The sequence below is a fragment of the Podarcis filfolensis genome (assembly GCF_964270895.1).
Source record: "Podarcis filfolensis genome assembly, chromosome: 10".
In the NCBI taxonomy this organism is placed as follows: Eukaryota; Metazoa; Chordata; class Lepidosauria; order Squamata; family Lacertidae; genus Podarcis; species Podarcis filfolensis.
This window is the reverse complement of record NC_139612.1, coordinates 31,678,448-31,698,581: the sequence shown is the minus strand read 5'-3', so window position 1 is coordinate 31,698,581 and position 20,134 is coordinate 31,678,448. Positions and strand designations below refer to the sequence as shown.

Sequence of the window (20,134 nt, the reverse complement as noted above, 5' to 3'; positions counted from 1 at the left end):
TTCTTTAGATGCCTCCCACTTTCTTTTCTTGTTGGAATTGTCTGCATTTGGGCCTTCAATATTTCTCCTTTAAGTAGCTCCCATTCCTCTTGGACTCCCTTCTCTTCGAATATTTCTGACCATGGGATCTCACCCAGAAGTTACTTAAGCATTTTGAAATCTGCCTTCTTAAAGTCCAGGGTGCATGTCCAACTACACTCAGCTTTCCCTTGCCTCTATCATGAAACCCAAGAGGACATGATCCCTTCCTCTCAAGGTTCCCAGTACTTCCACTTTGTCAACCAGTTCCTCCATTAGGTTCAAGACACATGATCCCCTTGTTGCTTCTTCAAGCTTCTGGGAAATGAAATTGTCAGCGAAGAAAGTGAGGAATTTGTTGGACTTTACATTCTTGGCTGAGATTGAGTTCCAACAGATTTCAGGGTAGCTGAAGTATCCCATGATTACTTTATCTCTCCTTTTTGAATGTTCGGTAATGTGCTCTAGGAAGGCAATGTTCGTATTTTAAGTTCCAATATCATCTTTATACTATTATTCTAGGAAGGTGAAAGTGTTTTCATATCAGATTGATTTCATTAATGAAATCCAAATACACATTCCTAATTAATTTATTTCAAATAAGAACAAATATATTTCAAATCCTAATGGGCTTGAACAGTGTTAGAAAGTGGGATAGAAAAGCTAGGAGTCAAATGGCTTTTGGGACCTAGGTTGTGGGAGTCAAAACAGAATGTCTAGTCACCATGGGGGGAGTGTCGGCAACCCTATTTATTTTGATAAGCATGAACTAATACGCAATTCACGTAAGTGACACATTGTTAATATCAGTTTTTAGCAGAAATTGTTAATACATGTTTAATTTGGTGTTTACAATAAAAATATTGGTACCATACTTCATTTTTTCCAAACACTCTACTCTTTATTGTTAAACTCTTTGACATATTGTCTAACCTTAACATATACTTTGAGGTTTAAAGCACATGCATTTCAGTAATCCTTGAATGTCAGCCAGGTGCAAAAAATAGCACCCAGACTTTTTTAGGTTCTCGCAAATGGAGAATCTTTAGATGCAAAATTCACCTGCCGCCCTGCTAATTTTGAACCCTGGACTTAAAGCTTTCCAAGATACTAAAAACTAATGTCTCTTGTTAAATTTTACTATACACACTCTGCACTACTCTCTCTCTGGTACCTAGAGAGTCCATTCCTTTTATTCTTGTGCAACTTAACAATGCTAACCAATTTCAAGGTCACATGAAATATAAAAACCTGCCATCTTCAAAATTACCCTTTAATGTACAGTGATAACACAGGGCTGTCCATTTTCTGTACCTCTAACAGAAACTGGATGTGCAGGCATGAGCAGGCGACAACATCTACCTCTATACTATGAAAAGGTGTATCTGCATATTGCATACCAAAAGCACACTAGTAGGCCAGGCAGAGGTTCATTTGGCTACCTGGCAGCATTATAAACAGATTCTGTTTTTACATACTTTAGTTCAAAAGAGCCTCCTAGCATTTGCATACAGTGGTGCCTCGCAAGACGAAATTAATTCGTTCTGCGAGTTTTTTCGTCTTGCGAATTTTTCATCTTGCGAAGCACGGTCAAGTCGCAACTGCACCTCTTCAAGCGGTTTTAAGAAAAAGGAAACAAACTCGCAAGACGTTTTCGTCTTGCGAAGCAAGCCCATAGGGAAATTCGTCTTGCAAAGCAACTCAAAAAACGAAAAAGTCTTTCGTCTTGCGAGTTTTTTGTCTTCCGAGGCATTCGTCTTGCGAGGTACCACTGTACTTCATAACCCAAATAACTGTTTTAAAAATCATCAATTATAGTCCCTCTGCCAAGACAAGGAAATTTTATGAGCTATGGACAGAGGCTCTCCAACTCAGTTGCATTCAAGGCCTACAGATTTATTTAGTTTGAGGATGAATATTTTTTAAAATGAAAACAGAATTCTAATATACAATTTTATCCAGAGAAGAGGTCCAACCCTTACATCAACTCCTCACAACCCAGAACTGTTTGAAGGAAGCATGTAGCTTATAATCACCTGGCAGAACTCAGTCAGATATTTTCTGATCAGAAAGTCTGTCCTGTTATTTGTAACAACCAAACGGCACACAATTTCCATAGAAAGATGGGATATAAATTATTGTAATAAATAAAATCACAGGAAGCCCCAAAGTTGATTTTAGAACCAAGGGTGGTATCCAAACAAGTGTGGCTTAACCACACCCATTCAAAACTATGGCTACCTTAAGCTCATTTATTTCAGTGGATCTAGTCAGAGTATGGCTTAGTTAGATACAACCCTGAATACATAAAGTTAAACTGGATGTTCTGTAATGTTTTTAAATCTAAATGAATAAATTTACTAGTTTAGCTTTTCAATAACCTAATTTGAGAGTACTTAATATACAAAAGTATTACCAGTCAAATGTAAACAAGTTTTTAACGGTATGTGTATGCTAAAAAGGCAAGTTTAAATGGCAGACATATCTGAGTCCCAACACACAAGACTACTATTTGTGGATGTCAGAGCTTTGCATTGTCCACTACTCGGAAATAAATAGGAGAAGCTTTTTATCACAAGGAACCTGCAGGGAGGCCAAATCCTATGCAAAATTTTGAATTAGGTTGCAAATCTTTCTATTACCTGTAAAAGTACAATTTTGACTCTTAAAGCTAGTTCAAATGTGCCAAGAAGTTTAATGATGTCACAGGCTATTTGTTAAGCATTTGAATTTCATCACTAAAACACTTCAATAACAGTATCAACTATGATCAATACCCGAGGCTGCAAGTCTATATCCACTCACCTGGGAGTAACACCACTGAACTCAATGGGGCTCATTTCTGAGCAGGCATATATAGTGTATTTCACACACAATTGCTAAAAACAGAAGCAAGCAACAAGCTAAAGTGATAAATTAAAAATGCTCAGGTGAACATACATATAGAAACGGGTAGAATCTCCATAATATATTGACTTGACTATTCACTACCCTCTTTGACATTCTAATACTATTTCTTCATTCTATGAAGACATTTCATTATACAAACAACTGCTATCGCCTTCACCCTCATGAAATTTCATGTCTAGTGTGTCACAACGTGTGCTGAGATACCTTAACAAACCAGGAAGTGCAGGAGAGTTTCAGAGGACAAAGACTGCCTCAAGTATTATATACTGTCTACACAGAAAGCAACTCCATGTGAAAGTAACATGTAAACAACACGTTACTTAAGTAGTACATAAATAATATTTGATTATTGTGCAAGCATCTACTGTATATACATGTTCTGGGAAACTGCAGTCAATCAGTACATGGAATTTTATTGCCTGTAAATATTACATAATTAGACCAAAATTATCTAATATATTAATTTCATCATAAATATACATTACATGTTCATCTTAAGTTGCCTTAAACAGCCTTTTAAAAAAGAGAAAGAAACTCACACTTGCATTACTATTGCAAACAATTTTACGAAGGACTTAAAAAATAAAGAAACAGTGATGGTCACAGAGTGGTAACTTTGTGAATATCTATTTTGAATCCTTGAAAGAAACTTGATTTTATATCATTAATTTTTGTGTTTCAGATACTCTAGTGAACATGGAATGCACTTCTCTGCATGTTTACTCAGAAATAAGTGTAACTGAATTAAAGTGGGTTTACTTCCAGGTACATGCACATAGAATTGCAGTTTTAATAAGCTAAGAGGAAAGTATCTCCATGGCAAATTGTAGAACATAGTAATGTGCCACTTTAAGTGGCACACTTACATGGAAGTAAGCACCACTGAAACAGTGGAACTAGTTTTGAGTAAGCATGCACAGGACTGCTCTGCAAATGAAGTAACTGCCACAACTTATGATTTCCAAGTAATGTATAATTGGATCCAGAGTTCCCTTGAGTGGAACAGAGCTCACAGGATGCCCTCTGGCTTTCTGTGAATTCTATCCTTCTCATGTAAAGTCTGTTCCAGAGGGCTGAGAGACCCTTCAGAACAGTGGGTGAAGTGTTCAGCCTCCTCCTACCTGCCTGCTCCCCAGTTCCGTCAGCAGGAGCCTCCAATGGATTGCAGTCCCTTCCATTTATAGAAAGGCCAGCTCTGAATCCATAACGATGGACAATATCAATCATTATGTTATATATTAGTAATTCCAGAAAATGTCACCTACTCCATGCAACTTTTAATTACTCAAGTTAACAGGTAAGTTGTTTGTACTCAAGGTTACAGTCTTTAAACAGTTCAAAATTTTGTGCAGTGAATCCATACACAAGTCTCACCATGGAAAACCTAACTTTACGGTATAAAAATATCCACCAGAGACATCAGAAGACCTCTGCTTCAGTTACATGTGTATCTGACAACTTTTCAGGGAGCATCATTGAAGTACAACTTTTTGAGCTTAAGGACTACTCCTGATAATTACTAACCATTTTCTGCAGTTACTTTAGTACATAAATCTAGACGTCTTGGTCTTGCTTAAAATGAGAAGAAACCTCGAAGGCAGTGGTTTTCAACCAGTGTGCCATGGCTCCCTGAGGTGCCTTAAATGATAGTCAGGGGTGCTGTAGAGAACACTGGCCTCTGTCCCTCTTTCCTTTCTTCCCTCCTCTTATGCCCTCTTGCACCTCTGCCGCCAAAAGACTTACACAACTGTTTGTTACAGCACCCCTGGTTAAAAGCTCCTCAGGTGAATGGTGCCTCTGGGGCTGGCCAGGGGTGCTTCCCAAGTCCTGTAGGGCAGTGTGAGAAGGCACCTCTCTTTGGGGCAGGGGGCAGCTCAGAGAACAGGGGCGGCAGCTGCAGCTGCCCAGGACTCCCAAGGAGAGGGGATAGGAGGCTGAGGGAACACTCCACAAGGGAGCATGTTTGAAAAGAGGTGAGGGGCTGCTGACTCTGCAGGCAAAGGGTGACATAACTGGGCTCCTAAGACCCACAGAAAGAATGTAGCTGGGTCAAAGGAGCTGTGGACTCAAAAAGGTTGAAAACCTTAACTCTAAGGCATAACTAATGGTGATGGTTGGAAAAATTTCCAGTGCTTTGTTTTTCTGTGGAAAATTTCCCATTTAAGAAGTCCATCAGCAAAAATGTATGGATCCCAGTTGCAAAAAAATATTAGTCAAGTTTTTAGTTTTGCTCACTAAATACAAGTAAAATAAACAGTCTGTAATTAGCTCAAACTTTATGACATCAGAAAAATTACTGATGAAATTATCCTCACTTGCACACATAAAAATTCCAGAAAAATATTCTATTCAATTTCTTTCTGAGAAAGCCACATCACTAATATTTTATCAACAGGAAGAAGAAAGTCATGATCTGTAACAATTTTCTGAAGTCACTGAAGTAGAAGTTCACCCTCACAAACAACTATCAGAGTAGCTTTTAGAACTTACACTACATGGACTTTGGTAGAATCTATGCATATCTCATTAAGAGATGAATACCCATTTCTAATTATTATTTTGAAAAAGGTATTACCTGCTTGAGATTTTACATCATACTGTATTAGAAATCTATTGGTGGTCATAAGTTATACAATTTTCATTATCCAGCCTTATCAGTAACATTTGCTCTTTAACTTTCCCTTAAAAATGATTTTTCTTAAAACAATGGTATTTAAAAGATTTCCCTGCACACATTCATGACATCTTTAAGATCAAAGCTGAAAATTTCTATTTCAGGAACACCAATGTTTGTTGTTGTCTTTCACCAAATAGTAAATGAAGTGAACAGTGCTTTTAGAAATGATTTGTGCTTTATGATCAGATGTATTATTTTGTGTATCATATCGAAACAGTTCTATGTAGTCTTTTAATGTTGATTACTCTGTGTGTGTGTGTGTACAGATTAAATTAATTACCAGCAGCAAAAGAAGACTGACTTTCCACTCCCCTCCCCAAATATTTCACAAGTAATTAATGCTCAGTATTACTCCCACCATAAGTTTTTTTGAAAAACAAACTGTAAATTAGGGATTGAAACAATACACAAATTCCAAGTAGAAAGCTCAGCAGACTCACAAAACTGTTTCTGAATCTTACAGCCTATACCTAAAATCTAGGTGCCAGCAGGCCACACAAGACCAAAACAACCAGCTGCCTGGGATGCTTACAACTCCCCTATAAACTTTACAAGAGCATGTTAAGGAATGCCACATCACATATATTAATTCAAGAACCACAATGCAATTGTAAGAATCACCATGATATTTGCTTAAAAAGCAGGGGCTAGGCAGGGGAAGCTTCAATGCACCCACTGTGTTCTAACATGATCAGTTTTGCAAGTTGCAGTTTGCCAGGGCTGAAAGATGTGCTACATGCAAGGCCTCAACTTCGAACTTTTTTTTTTTTTTTTAAAGGCAGCCGGGTATCAAAACTCCTTAATGGCCCAAACCATCTCAGTCTCATCAAAAACCTCACTCCTGCTCAGTAAACGTTGACAGGATCAGCCACATTACACACAGCTTCAACGCGAACAAAGGGCAGCCTTGCCACTTCCTCCGGGGAGCTGCTTTTCCACCCCACCCCCCCAAATGCAATGTTACTATTTACACACACACACACACAAACAAACAAACACGTTATCAGTTTACCGCGGGGGAACTGCAGTGCACGCTCCCGAGCGAGCAAAACAAAAACAAGCCCATACACGCAAGAAAGACCTCGTCCTGGAAGAGAGAGCGCAACCGCTCGCTCGCAAGTTTGTTCTGCAAACCTCGTCGGGGGCCGGAAGGAGGCTCTTCGCAACCGCTGGGTCGTACGGCTGCGGCGAAACACCCCCCATACCCCCCCAGGCAAATGCAAAGGGAACCTCCCCCCCTTCTCCATCCCGGGCCTTCCATCCTAATAAACAGGCCGCCGAGGCCGCTTGGGAAGCGAGAAAGACGCGAGGCGGCGGGAAGGGGCAGAGAGCTCTGCTTTGTCGCTTCCTTACCCGGAGCCTCAGGCATCGGGGGGGACGCGGCGCTCGCACTCGGGTGGCCTAAAGGGCAGCAGCAGCGCGGGAAAGAGGGACAAGAGCGGAGGCGGCCGCGACTAGGCCGAGCGGCGGCAGGCAGGACCCGAGTCGGCCGGCAGCGGCGGCGGGAACGGAAGCAGCGGGCCCAGGGGAGGAGCGGCCGGGCAGAAGCAGGACGCGGCCCTGACGGGCCTCCGCGGTGCCGCCTCCCGCGGCGGGGCTTCCCACCCACCCCCTCCTTGCTCCGGGCCGGGCCTCGGGGCTGCCTGCTCAGAGCCTGCGCGTCGCCTCGCTCGCCCTCCTCCTCCTCTTCCCCTCACGCATCTCTTCTCACCCCCTCCCTGCTCCTCTCCCTCAGAGAGAGAGAGAGAGAGAGACAAAAGCAAACGGAAACCGAGCGGGATGAAGCGGGCCTCGGCCAGCCCGAAGCGGGCCGGAGCCGTCGGGAAGGCCTCCCCCGGCGCCCGCCAGCTCCCCCGGGAGCTGCCGAGCTGGGCCGCGGCGGGGGGGAGAGGCGGCGGGGGGAAGGAGAATCGGGCCGAACTCACCGCATGAATTTTCTTGTCCCGAGGATCCAAGATGGCTGAGCACCCTGCACGGAGGATGCTGGGGGAGCGACCTTTACCCTCTGACCCCGCCGCTGCCGTCGTGACCTCGCCGTCGCCGCCGCCCGGCAGCAACCGCGGGACCAGCGCTCGGTGCCGGCCTGCAGGCGCCTGCCGTCCGCCAGAGCCTCTGAGGGGGGCGAAACTCGGCCTGGCTTCTTCGGGCGGGCGCGGAGGAGTCTCGCGGCGCGGAGCCCGGTCGGCGGGAGGCGCTTGCGGGCCTGAGGAGGAGGAGGATGGCGGCGACGCCAGGCCCCGCTGTGGAGAGAGCGGCCTTGTGGGAGAAGAAGAGCTCCCGAGACATCCGGGGGAAGCGGGGCGGGCGGGCGGGGGAGCCGTTATTTACACGCTGGGAGGGAGGGAACCTTTTACACACGTCCTTGGGAGAGCGAGTTGTGGCGCGGGGGGTCGCAAGAGCCCCTTCATCTGAGCCTGGAGGGGAGGAAGAGGCTCCTTTCTCCTCCCGACCACTGAGGCCAGGATAGTCCCCGGTTTATTCCTACTACAAAAGCTACGCTCACCCCCCCCCACCCGAGGTGATGAAATTCCTATACGAAACTAGGGATTTGAATGCACCTTGTCACGTGGGATGGCCTTCCACGCGTGTTCTGTGTGGCACCTAGACAGGGCTTCCCCGTGTGTGGTGTCTTTTGGGTAAGGATTTGGCCACTTGCGAAGCAGGCCTAAGACTAGTACCCGTTTCTTCATGGAGGAACGCCTCAGAAGTTTCCAGGAAAGGGATAAGACACTTCTCTTAATGAAGGGGAAATGGTTTAAAGACAGAGTTTCTCAAATTAGCGTCTCCAGCTGTTTTTGGACTACAACTCCCGTTATTAAAATTTGTAGACCGCCCTTCATCCATAGATCTCGGGGCAGTTCACAATTTAAAGTATTAGCACAAACATGGTACAAAAGCAGAACCAGTGGTCAGGGATGATGGGAATTGCAGTCCGAAAACAGCTGAAGACCCAAGTTTGGGAAACCCTGGTCTAAGAGATAAGTCCATAGGATAACTTGCGACACAGTAAAAGCGAGTGCTGAGCAGCAGCTATATGGGAGAAGGGGTAAGGACAAAGTGGGGTTAGAATCAACATTTTTTAACTACCATAGCCGCCGCCCCACCCCCCCGAAATAGTTTATGGCCCGTTTCCACATGATACTATAAAAACCAAAAGCAATGTGCCTGTGAGGCATTGTACTCCCCTGCCATTGTTATGTCCTTGGCCGCTGTGCATAAAGTGATAGCGTTTGAGTGCAGCACCGCCTGGTCTGTGGAACTGGTGTGCTAGCACCTGGTGCCCCAGGTTATATGAGGCACCAGATATGTGTAACACCGGATGGGTAAGTTCTTGGTCATCTCCCAACATGTTTAAATTGACATACACACGCCCTTGTTCCCCCTTATAGAGAAAAGGAGGAGCCAAGAACAGTAGCCAGTAACAGACCATGACACCTCTTAGAGGATAAAATTCTCTCATTTTCCCATGTGGGAAAATATATAGGAAAGTTCCAATAACAAAATTTTGAAATGGAGACATTAACAAATCATCTTTTCCCACAAACCTGGCTGAAAGTTCATGAGTGCAGCACTTTGGTGCCAGTATGAAGGTAAATCTTATCCACTGAAAAAGATAGGGGCAGAGGTAATCTTTTGTAATCCCTATACTCCCCGCAGCATATGCTTAGTTTGTTGCCCTGAACTACCGTTTATAATATTTTCCATCTCTTGTTCTGTATAAACTTTTAAAGAGTAATATATAAAAAATGGTCTCAATGGTTTGTTTTTTAAAAAACAATTACGTGAAATCCATATTTATAAAGAAAGAGCAGGAGCATATTTAATTTTCACATTTCAGGGCATAAATTAGCTACTGAAGGATCTAATACAGGTGACAAGGTGCAAAATACAAAACTTAAATCCGTTCATGCAGAAAATCTAAACATACTTTGAAAGAAGTCCTGTTAAGTTCAGTGAGATCATGTACCCTCTAAAAAGTGTGTTTAGGTTTGTGTCTAGATTTGTGATTTATTTGAGTTTGAGTGATATAATTATGTTTACATCAGAACCTTTGTATCTGATTAAAGGCCATGTCATACATTATTATACAGATAGCACCTGCATGTAGGAAATTCCCTGCAGGCCTCAGCCAGGTGCTGAATTGCAGTTTCACCGTCTCTTGCTGTAGAACACATGATCTGCCAATAAATCCTATCAATGTAGGAAATATGTGATTTTTGAAGTAGCTCTGGTGCATAGTGATACAGGGAAACTCCACTATAGCCCTAGACATTTGGGGAAGTTCTCCAACTGTTGCCTTCCCAACCAGAAATGAGAATGATATTCATTTCTTACAATGACAATTGTGAAACAAATCTAACATGACTTTTGTAGAATATTATTGCACGAAAGGCGTGTGATTTAGGTAGAATTTTGCAGGCCATCTGGATTTGTCCATCCATCCCAAACTGTTTAACCATGTATGTGTATGTGGTGTCCCTACTTCAGCATCATATAACTTTTGTAAAACTTGTCATGACAATAGCAGTGTGTGGTTATTCCAGCTAATGACTTGCAAGAGTTCCTAGGTCCATAGGCAGAGTTAATTTCATAATACAACAAAGCCACATTTTATGCTGATCTAGACATTTATCAAGCAGGTAGACTGAATGTAGGCACTACCAACCATACCCACAATTGCTGCCATTAAAGAGTAGCTTTCTCTCTGTTCATGACTTAACACCTTGGTATAATCAGATGGTGTTTAATATTTCCACTATGCATATACGGTAATTCGTAGTAGCCCAGTATGAGCTGTCAGGTTGAAGGGTGCCATGGCAACACTTAATTGATTTTATTTTTCAGTAGGGTGTAATGGGATGGTTTGTGTAGGATTTGGAAATTTGGCAATAACAGTTTCACTATTTAAAGAACCCAGAAATAGCAGAGTGTCTTAATGTAACTAGCTCAGCACATTTTCTGCATTTAAGTAGGATCTACCTACGCCATTGGAAATATTTTTGTTTACTTCCTTCCAAACATGTAGAACTGAGAGGTTGTAGTTCAGTGGCATGCTTTGCATGGAGAAGGTCCTAGGTTCAATCTCTGACATCTCCAACTTTTGTAGAATAGGTAAGGTGATTTATTAATGTTTTAAAATATTACTTTATTCCCATTGAATAGAGCAGGATTTATTTAAAGCGTTTTCATTGCTCTTCAGCTGAATGGGCTCCCAAAAGAGACTTACACAGGATAACAAAATGGTGGCAGTGATGACCACAAACCTGGAAGCCTTTAAAAGAGGGATAGACAAATTTATGAAGGATATTCATATTGACGACTACTAGACATGGTGGTCATGTTCTACCACCACTGTTGGAGGCAGCATACTTCTGAACATCAGGTGCTAGAAACCACAACAGAGGAGAAGGCTGTTGCACTAAGATCCTGCTTGCATGGGCATCTGGTTGGCTGCTGTAAGAACAAGATGCTGGACTAGGTGAACTACTGGCCAGGTGCAGTAGTGCTATTCTTACAATCTTACTAATAACAAAGAAGACAGTTGGTAGGCTTGCACTCTGTTGTTGTCGTTTAGTCGTGTCCGACTCTTCGTGACCCCATGGACCAGAGCATGCCAAGCACTCCTGTCTTCCACTGCCTCCCGCAGTTTGGTCAAACTCATGCTGGTAGCTTCGAGAACACTGTCCAACCATCTCGTCCTCTGTCGTCCCCTTCTCCTTGTGCCCTCCATCTTTCCCAACATCAGGGTCTTTCCCAGGGAGTCTTCTCTTCTCATGAGGTGGCCAAAGTATTGGAGCCTCAGCTTCACGACCTGTCCTTCCAGCGAGCACTCAGGGGTGGTTTCCTTCAGAATGGATAGGTTTGAACTTCTTGCAGTCCATGGGACTCTCAAGAGTCTCCTCCAGCACCATAATTCAAAAGCATCAATTCTTCAGCGATCAGCCTTCTTTATGGTCCAGCTCTCACTTCCATACATCACCATCGCTTTGACTATACGGACCTTTGTTGGCAAGGTGATGTCTCTGCTCTATAAGACACAATACAAAAGGGGGAAGGAGGGGTGGGGAGAGAAGAGGGTAAAAGCAAACTGAGGCATCAGGTCTTAGAGTCTTACAGTGACTAGCTTGAATAGAAGCTGGTCAGAGATGTGAAGACTAGCTGAACCTTGCGCAAGGATTTGACCGGAATTATACAACTTTTGTCCTCTTTTGTGGGCAGGTCCGTACAGTAGAGCCTGGGGAGAATCTCCTTTCTTTTCCCAAGGACTGAGGCCTTAATAGTTCCCAGTAGGTTCCTGCCCCAGAAGTTACAGGGCTCCTCAGATGTGATGAAATTCCTAGACGAATTTCTACCGTCCCTGCAGGAATTTGAATGCACAGCGTCACATTTGACGCCCTTTCACACTTGTCATATGGCACACAGACCTGGCTTCTCAATGTGTGGCACACGTGCCTTTTGTGTACGAATCTGGCTACTTGTGAAGCAGACCTAAGAGGAGTACCTCTGTGCTTTGCGGAGCAAATGTTTGCGGCTCAAAAGTTTCCAGGAAAGGGGCATCAACAGGTCTGTTCCACACTGTGTTGGAATTGGACTTTTAGTGTACTCTTTGGAACTCCCTCTTGTTACATATCAGACTGTATTATCTTTTCAGTGCCTGATGAAGGCCTTCCCACAAGCCTTTTAATAAGTACAGGTTTTTATCCCAGTTTTTAACTGCAATGGACTAGAGATTGAATTTATATATGTTTTTTATTGTTAATCACTTCAGGATATTTCATAGGAAGCAATTCATAAGTGAAATCGGTAATACTGTAATCAGGATTGTGAAACCTACTGTATTTATTTATTTATTTATTTATGAATGAATGAATGAATGAATGATCAAGACTAGTCTTTTAAGGTGCCACAAGAGTCTCTGATTGTTGTTGGTGCAAGAAACTTACACAGCTAGCCCTCTGGAAATAGTTATTAGAGTTTTCCAGTTGTTTTTAAACCATCTATGCACTTGTAGAAAGCATCTGGAACTCTGCTTATTTTATATCACCTTATTATTAAATTAAATAATCATAGTAATATTTATTATTATTATATACTTATCTATACCCCACCTTTTTCCCTGTTGGGACTCAAGTCCTCTTGCAGATAAAACCTAGAATTGCTAAAAACACAGAAAAAAACAATCATTAAAAACAATTAAATATTGATGAATTTAAAACTATATACATATATAAAAGCAGTTTAAAATATACAAATAAATACAATAAAAATAGCATGGCACCAGCCATCAAAATAAGTAATTTGACCAGCATATAATGTGAGATTAACTGAATAATGAGAAAATCATTAACATCTCTAGTATGTTTGACAAGTACAAAAAATAAATACAGTTTTACAAAACAGCTGCTATTCAATGCCGTAACTATGTAGCAGAATGTATAAAATAGTTCTTGTTCAAAATCAAGCCATCAGTACTCTGCTTGTTGACGAGTAGAAATTTGATATAAAATACTGAGATAAACTGACTAAATTTGAAACACTGTTACCTCAATTCAGTGAAGCACATATTCCTGTAACTACGCAGACAGTATGAACAACCTTGACAAACATGGAATAGTTCACCAGCTGTTCAGCCCAGAAACAACTATATGTGATTGACAGTTATGCTTCCCAAGTCTTGACCCACTGCAGTTCAGAGGAAGAAGCTACAAAACGTATTATAACTTCACAACAACTGGCAGATGGTACCGGCTGCAGTGGGCTGCTGCTCACCTCTATATATCGCCCTCTGGGGTGGTCTTGGTCTACTTCAGGAGTAGCTAACCATTGGCCCTCTGGATGGTGTTGGACTCCAACTCCCATCAGCCCCAGCCAGAATGTCCAGTGGTCACAGATAATGGGAGTCTTAGACCAGCAACATCAGTGTTTTTCAAACTTGGGTCTCCAGCTGTTTCTGGACTACAACTCTCTTCATCTCTAGCTAGCAATACCAGTGGTCAAGGAATGGTGAACCTTAGGCCTAGGGTCAAATGCAGTCCTCTGGACTACAGTGGTACCTCGGGTTACAGATGCTTCAGGTTACAGACTGCCAACCTGGAAATAGTACCTCGGGTTAAAAACTTTGCTTCAGGATGAGAACAGAAATCGCACGGCTGCGGCATGGCAGCAGCAGGAGGCCCCATTAGCTAAAGTGGTGCTTCACGTTAAGAACAGTTTCAGGTTAAGAATGGACCTCCGGAACGAATTAAGTTTTTGACCCGAGGTACCACTGTATTCTTTTAAAAGATGGCTGGCTGCACTTCAGAGGGCAATGTGTTCTACAATCTGGGTGCAACCACTTGGAAGTCCCTTTCACCCCAACCAGGAGATATATGGGAGTACATGTACCAGAATTTTTTGATTATATAGGTCACAGGACTAGTGGAATCTAGCTTCAATATTTTCCTCAAAACTTATCAGGAACTAGATCCCATCACACTCCTAAACAGTGCGCCCCATTGCTGCTCTGCTCTTTTTAAAATTTAAATTATAATTTAAACTGCTCTTACAGTCCCCAGAGGTCTTCTTACCAGTAGTTTAAACTAGCCTACCTGCCTTAAACCATTCCTTGTCTCATTCCCTGTGATCAGGTTAAATTAACCAGTGTTTCCTCCCTCTTCTTCCTGGGATCCTTTAAAAAAATTCATTATTTCAAATCCTGAAATATTGGCCCGCATATTCTGCCCATGCCCCTCATTCCACCATCAGCACTAAAGCACACATTCTCTTTTCTCTAGGCAAAACACATTCGGTTCCTTTAGCCTGGAAATCCTATTGGATTTTTCCTTTAGCCACGTGACTATTTGGGTAGAAGAAACTATTTTCAGCTTGTCAATAGCTTTTAACAAGGTTTTCCAATTTTACTAGTGACAAGAAAATAGCTTGAGCACTGCTCCTTTTGATAATTTGAAAATGCTGCTTCTCGGGCAGTTATCATCACCTAAAACATACATGCTTTTATTTTTGTATACAACATGTCGGAGTTCGCGTGGAAATTTCATTTTGCTGCTAGCTGCCCAACTCACCCATTTACTGAAATCATTTAACAGTGTTTAGCTCTGATCTCAGTCTGTTTTGAGCATCTCTTTATTTTGCAATACCAGAGTTTTATGGCAAGTGCAATCTAAATCACTGATAAAAAAAACCAAACCACTGAACAAAAGCAATCCTAGCACTGACTCTAGACGGGCCTAGTGGAATGTAATTGGATAACACTTTCTAATTTGATTTCAAGCCATTTACCTTTCCCACCAACGGGCCACAAATCTTATAGCAGTTTCTTGAAATCAACGATTCAAAAGCATTATAATAATGTGGATGAGCATGGTGGAAAACCCAAGATATAATGCAAGAAGACAACATCTTTACTAAGCCAATTAGTTTGTCAGAGATTAAGCATGTCTGGTATGATCTGCTTTTGTTCTGTCAAGGACCACCACGGTGTAAGCAGAGGCTTTGCTTATACACTGGCTGCAATTTTAAGTGGGGCTGAGCAGATATTAACAACAGTACAAGCCTTACAAACCGACACAAGCAACATCAAAGCTACAGTGTATAGACAAGACCTCGGCCATTGCCTTCTATGGTGAATTATCGCTTATACCTTTGGCCCAGAATAAAAGCGTGCAATATTAGAGGAGGGCAACAATCTTGCTTTGAAATATTTTCTTTCTGTTGACCAGGAGTGAATGTTTTCATCAGTATATTTTTCAGTAAAGATTAAATGTTCTTCCCCAGTGTATTCACATGCACACACAGACCATAAAAAAATCTTAAACCCAGCGATGTCATTCTAATCTAAGGTAACAAAGTCTGAAACTGTCTGGCTTTTGTATATTCAAAATCAGGCACCATCAACAGGTTCATAAGGATTGCCATCAAAAAAATTAAAAGTTGTGTTTAGAGGCACCCTAGGAAGATGTTTAAATTGTTAGGGCATTTATTTAGTTGCTTGCATTTATTTATTTTTCAGATGAGAGATAAACTGATGAGCGATTAGAAAAGATGTGGAGTACACAACAACACACCTGAGGGTGTTGGAAACTAGGGAGCCTAGATATAAGGCTTAGCTAACCAGAGAAAATGAAACAATGCAATATGATGCATGCTTACTCGGAAGTAAAGTCTCACTTCATTCAGCAGATCTTACCGCAGATAAAGGTGCATAAAATCACAGCCTAGCAGTGCAGTGCTCTGCGTGTTCAGTCCCCCACTGTGTTCAGTTACTTCTGAGTAATGTGCTTAGGGATTGCAGCTCGAGACAATTTAAGGAAGGGCTGAGGCTAAGAATCTAGAAATGCAGTGAAAAACACACTTTTGGAGCACCAGCTCGATCCATAGCATTTAATGGTTAACTTTGACTTTAAATTTCACTTTATTGAGGTCAATGGGATTTGTATCTGTGGGGCAGCTATTAAACCACACCACAGCTGTTCCAAGTCCACAGAGTGCTAAAGCTCACATGCCTTAAACATTCAGAGAAGCAAAGCCTGAGTAAGCTGTCCAGTTAATATAGAGTGAAGGTTGAGAAAGGAGAATGGTGGTTCTATATGACTACTATAAAATGTTCACCGCCGCTATTAATGGTGATGTCTAATGCTGTACTCTTTTTTTTGTAAATATATTTACCGTAGTCACAAATTCTGAACTGCTTGCTGATTTAATGCCTGTGTTTTAATATAGGTCTGTATAGGCTTAGATTAAAATCAAAGCAAAAGAGCTTTGCCAATTGCATGCTGAAAAGAGTATCAGATTATTTCAGTTGTTTAATCTCTCCTCCACTGATCTGCACTGGGCTTGCTTCAAATAAAAATAACTTTATACCACTGGCTAAATTCAAGGTGAAATACTGTATAGCACTAACTTCTTTTGCAAATAAAGATCAATTGTGCAAGGATATTTTTCCCTGCTGGCTTCAAAACTCCAATGTGACTTCAATAATCCTTCATCAGGGGTCAGCAAACTTTTTCAGCAGGGGGCCGGACCACTGTCCCTCAGACCTTGGGGGGGGGGAGGACTATATTTTGGATTTTAAAAAATGAATGAATTCCTATGCCCCACAAATAACCCAGAGATGCATTTTAAGTAAAAGCACACATTCTACTCATGTAAAAACATGCTGATTCCCGGACTGTCCGTGGGCCAGATTTAGAAGGCGATTGGGCCAGATCCGGCCCCTGGGCCTTAGTTTGCCTACCCATGTCCTACATCATCACAAAGGCTGAGTGGAACATCATGAGATGGAGACCTCCATCTTGGTGCCATGTCACGTGTTGGCCTTGTCCTTCACCCCAGCAAATGTAAAGGCCAGACTGGAGGGCATGTGTACAAAAGATTTCCTCAAGATGAGCTGTAAACAAGTTGAGACAATGTAAGGAGGAAGATCTAAGGGGGAGGGAAAGGGGGTTTCACTTTCTGCTGCCACCATGCACTGTGCAGGAGATTTGCACTAACTTGTAACACCTGCTGCAGGCTGTATACTGAGAATTGGGTGGGGTAGTGCAGACATATGACCAAGCATGAAAATATAAAGGTGCTTCTGAGCCAGCCAATTGGTGCACCTTCCAGAGTGATACCTGCTTCATAGGTGGGCAACTTGAGTTCTGAAGGCCACATAGGGCCCACAAGCTGTCCCAGAAACTCCAGCGGGTGCAGAATGCAGCAGCGAGGCTCCTCACGGGGTCTCTGCCATGGGAGCATATTCACCCAGTGCTTTTCCAGCTGCACTGGCGCCCGGTGGAGTACAGGGTCAGATTTAAGGTGCTGGTTTTGACCTTTAAAGCCCTTCACGGCCTAGGACCCTTGTACCTATGGGACCGCCTCTCCCGATATGCCCCACGGAGAGCCTCAAGGTCCATAAATAGCAACACCCTAGTGGTCCAGGGCCCTAAGGAAGTTAGATTAGCTTCAACCAGAGCCAGGGCCTTTTCAACACTGGCTCATGAGATCAGCGCCCTGCAGGATCTGATTTCTTTCCGCAGGGCCTGTAAGACAGAATTGTTCCACCTGGCCTTTGGCTTGGAGCCAATTTGATTCCCTGCCCCTCTTTCTTTTTTCTTTTTCCTTTCTCCTCCTGTGATGAGGCTGCATTTTAATATTTTAATGTTTCAATATTTTAATGTATTTTAATCTTGTTTTTAAGTTGTATTCATTCAACTTGTTTTTATTATTGCTTGTTAGCTGCCCTGAGCCCGGCCTTGGCTGGGGAGGGCGGGGTATAAATAAATATTATTATTATTATTATTATTATTATTATTATTATTATTATTATTATCATGCCACTCCTTATCCCTCCTTATGAAGCCCCATTTCCCCAGCCTATCAGAGTCCCTTCCTGCTTGTTTCTCCATCTCATTATTATTGTTTTAGTTTTTTTCCCTATTTCAGTGCAGTTTCAAAATAACCAAAAGGGACAATATTTTATTTGATTTAAAATAAATTGATGTTTTAAAAAAAACATTTTCCTAGGCTTGAGGTGCAAGTGTTTCCTACAGCTGTAGGAGCACAAATTGTTACACTTCTCTTTCTCTCTGGCATGCTACAGTCAGAAAGGAATTGTTTTCACTTGCTTTCCAAAATGGTGTTTGTATTGGTATGTTGCACTTTTTAAAAAACAACAACACCACTGTGTATTTATTTGAGAGCAGCCCTGTCAATCCCAGTGGGGATTCTGAGAATTCTAACCTCAGAAGCCATGGTGAAAATGGCAGTAGAGTGGTCTTTATGCCTTTGTGGTTAATTCAGAACACTTTCGTCTCTGGCTCTGCCTACCTGGTACCAAATGACAACATTAGTGCCAGGTGGCACCAGTGTTTTGAAAAGCATTTCAAAGGGAAGTGCCACAGCCCCAAACTCTCTCTCTAGGATTACTAGCAGACTTAATTTAGAAGGTGGAGGCACCTGGATGAAAGCCTCACATGATGATCTTTGGACAAACAGACTGATGCAGGTGAAAATCATCCCAGAGGCATTCAGGGATCCAAGACGTCGTAAGATCAGCACAGTAGTTTGAATTGAAAACAGACTGGGAGCTAATAAAGCTGATTCAGCACAGGTGAAGTATGATCCTGACAACAGCCTGACGGTCATCTTTTGAACTAAGTGCAGGTTAGTTAACTGTCTCTAAAAGCAGGCCCACATATGACATCGCAGTAATCCAACTCAGCCTGGAGGAACAAGGGATCTTCTCTCAGATTTCTATACCATCTCTTCCCTTTTATACTAGAGACACTTCATGGACACTCACGTTTAGATGGCAAATATGTTTGCAGTGTGCTTGCCAAACCACAGATATGGTGGCAACATTCAAAGGGGAGAGACGTTAATTTGCATCAGAAACTGGACTGTGTTTTACAGGTGTATATTTCCTATTCAAGAGTATGCCGTTCGTATCTTAATACAAGTATATTTATAGATGCACATGGGCCTTTCGAAAGTTACAGTGTTCATTGTGCTGATATGCAGAAAACACATTTGCAGCAGAAAAGCTATTTGGAAGTAATTCCTATTGAGTTCTATGAGGCTTGCTCCCAGGTAAACGTGCATACAATTGCAGCTTTATTGATGTAGCCAATTAGGTGGGTGGGGGACATGTGGATTTTAGTATCTGACACCACCCCAGTTTCCAAGTGATATGAGATTCCAGGGTTCATGCTCCCTTTTGGAATGAGGCACAGCAGAGACTGTGGTGTCTTTATGATATATGGCTTATTTACACACATAAAACCTGAGCCTACGATGGAGGGGTTCACAAACATCAACACCGCAAATGCATCTTATTTCTCCCATAGCTGCAGCCTTGGATTCAAACAGACATCAAACATTGCTCTTTCTCTCTGCCTTCTCCCAGCTTGCTGTTTTACATCTGTCCTACATCACTGCAACTCTTTTCTCCAAATTCTGACGTTGTCTGTTAAGGGAGGGGCCCCCACCCATTCTTCATTTCACACAGAGCCCCTTAATTCCCCATCACCTCACCAGTAAGCTAGCTTGGCTATTCCAGGAATTAGAAGTCTTGTTTAGCTTTTGACACTTGCTGGATCCAGGGATTAGAGCGGTCTGGCATACTGCTTAATGCTCCCTCCTCAAAACTCTTTGTAACCAAAAAGCCACTGAATTAAAGATAATTTAGCCACACTTTTCTACACAGATCACATTCATGCCTGATCTTTACTTTCACCAGCATAAGTCAAATAACATGTAGAGTCACCCCTTAGTTGTCAAACGCCTTGGTACTTATCCGTTTTGGCTCCTGAACGCCACAAACCTGGAATTGAGTGTTCCGGTTTGTGAATGTTCTTTGGAAGCCAAACGTCTGACACAGCTTCCGTGGCTTCCGATTGAGTGCAGGAAGCTCCTGGAGCCAATCGGAAGCCTTGCCTTGGTTTCTGAACGTTTTCAGAAGTTGAACCGTTCAACAACCAAGGTACGACTGTACAGCCAATACGGGCCATTTCATGCATCCCCCCCCCCTTTTCTTTCTGAGATAATCTC

At 42.4% G+C, this 20,134-nt stretch overlaps 1 protein-coding gene across 6 annotated transcripts in view; it reads right to left on the bottom strand.

Moving 5' to 3' along the window:
• Positions 1-13,095, bottom strand: part of CNOT2 (CCR4-NOT transcription complex subunit 2) — a 60,689-nt gene extending 47,594 nt beyond the window's left edge. For 4 of the 6 annotated variants that reach the window (XM_083574562.1, XM_083574568.1, XM_083574561.1 and 1 more), the window contains exon 1: positions 7,531-13,095. The gene's annotated coding sequence lies outside the window, so the exon portion shown is untranslated. Of the gene's footprint in view, positions 1-6,958 lie in introns of all 6 variants that reach the window. The other 2 variants (XM_083574563.1, XM_083574565.1) reach the window with 2 other exon arrangements.
• Between the last annotated feature and the right edge of the window lie 7,039 nt (positions 13,096-20,134).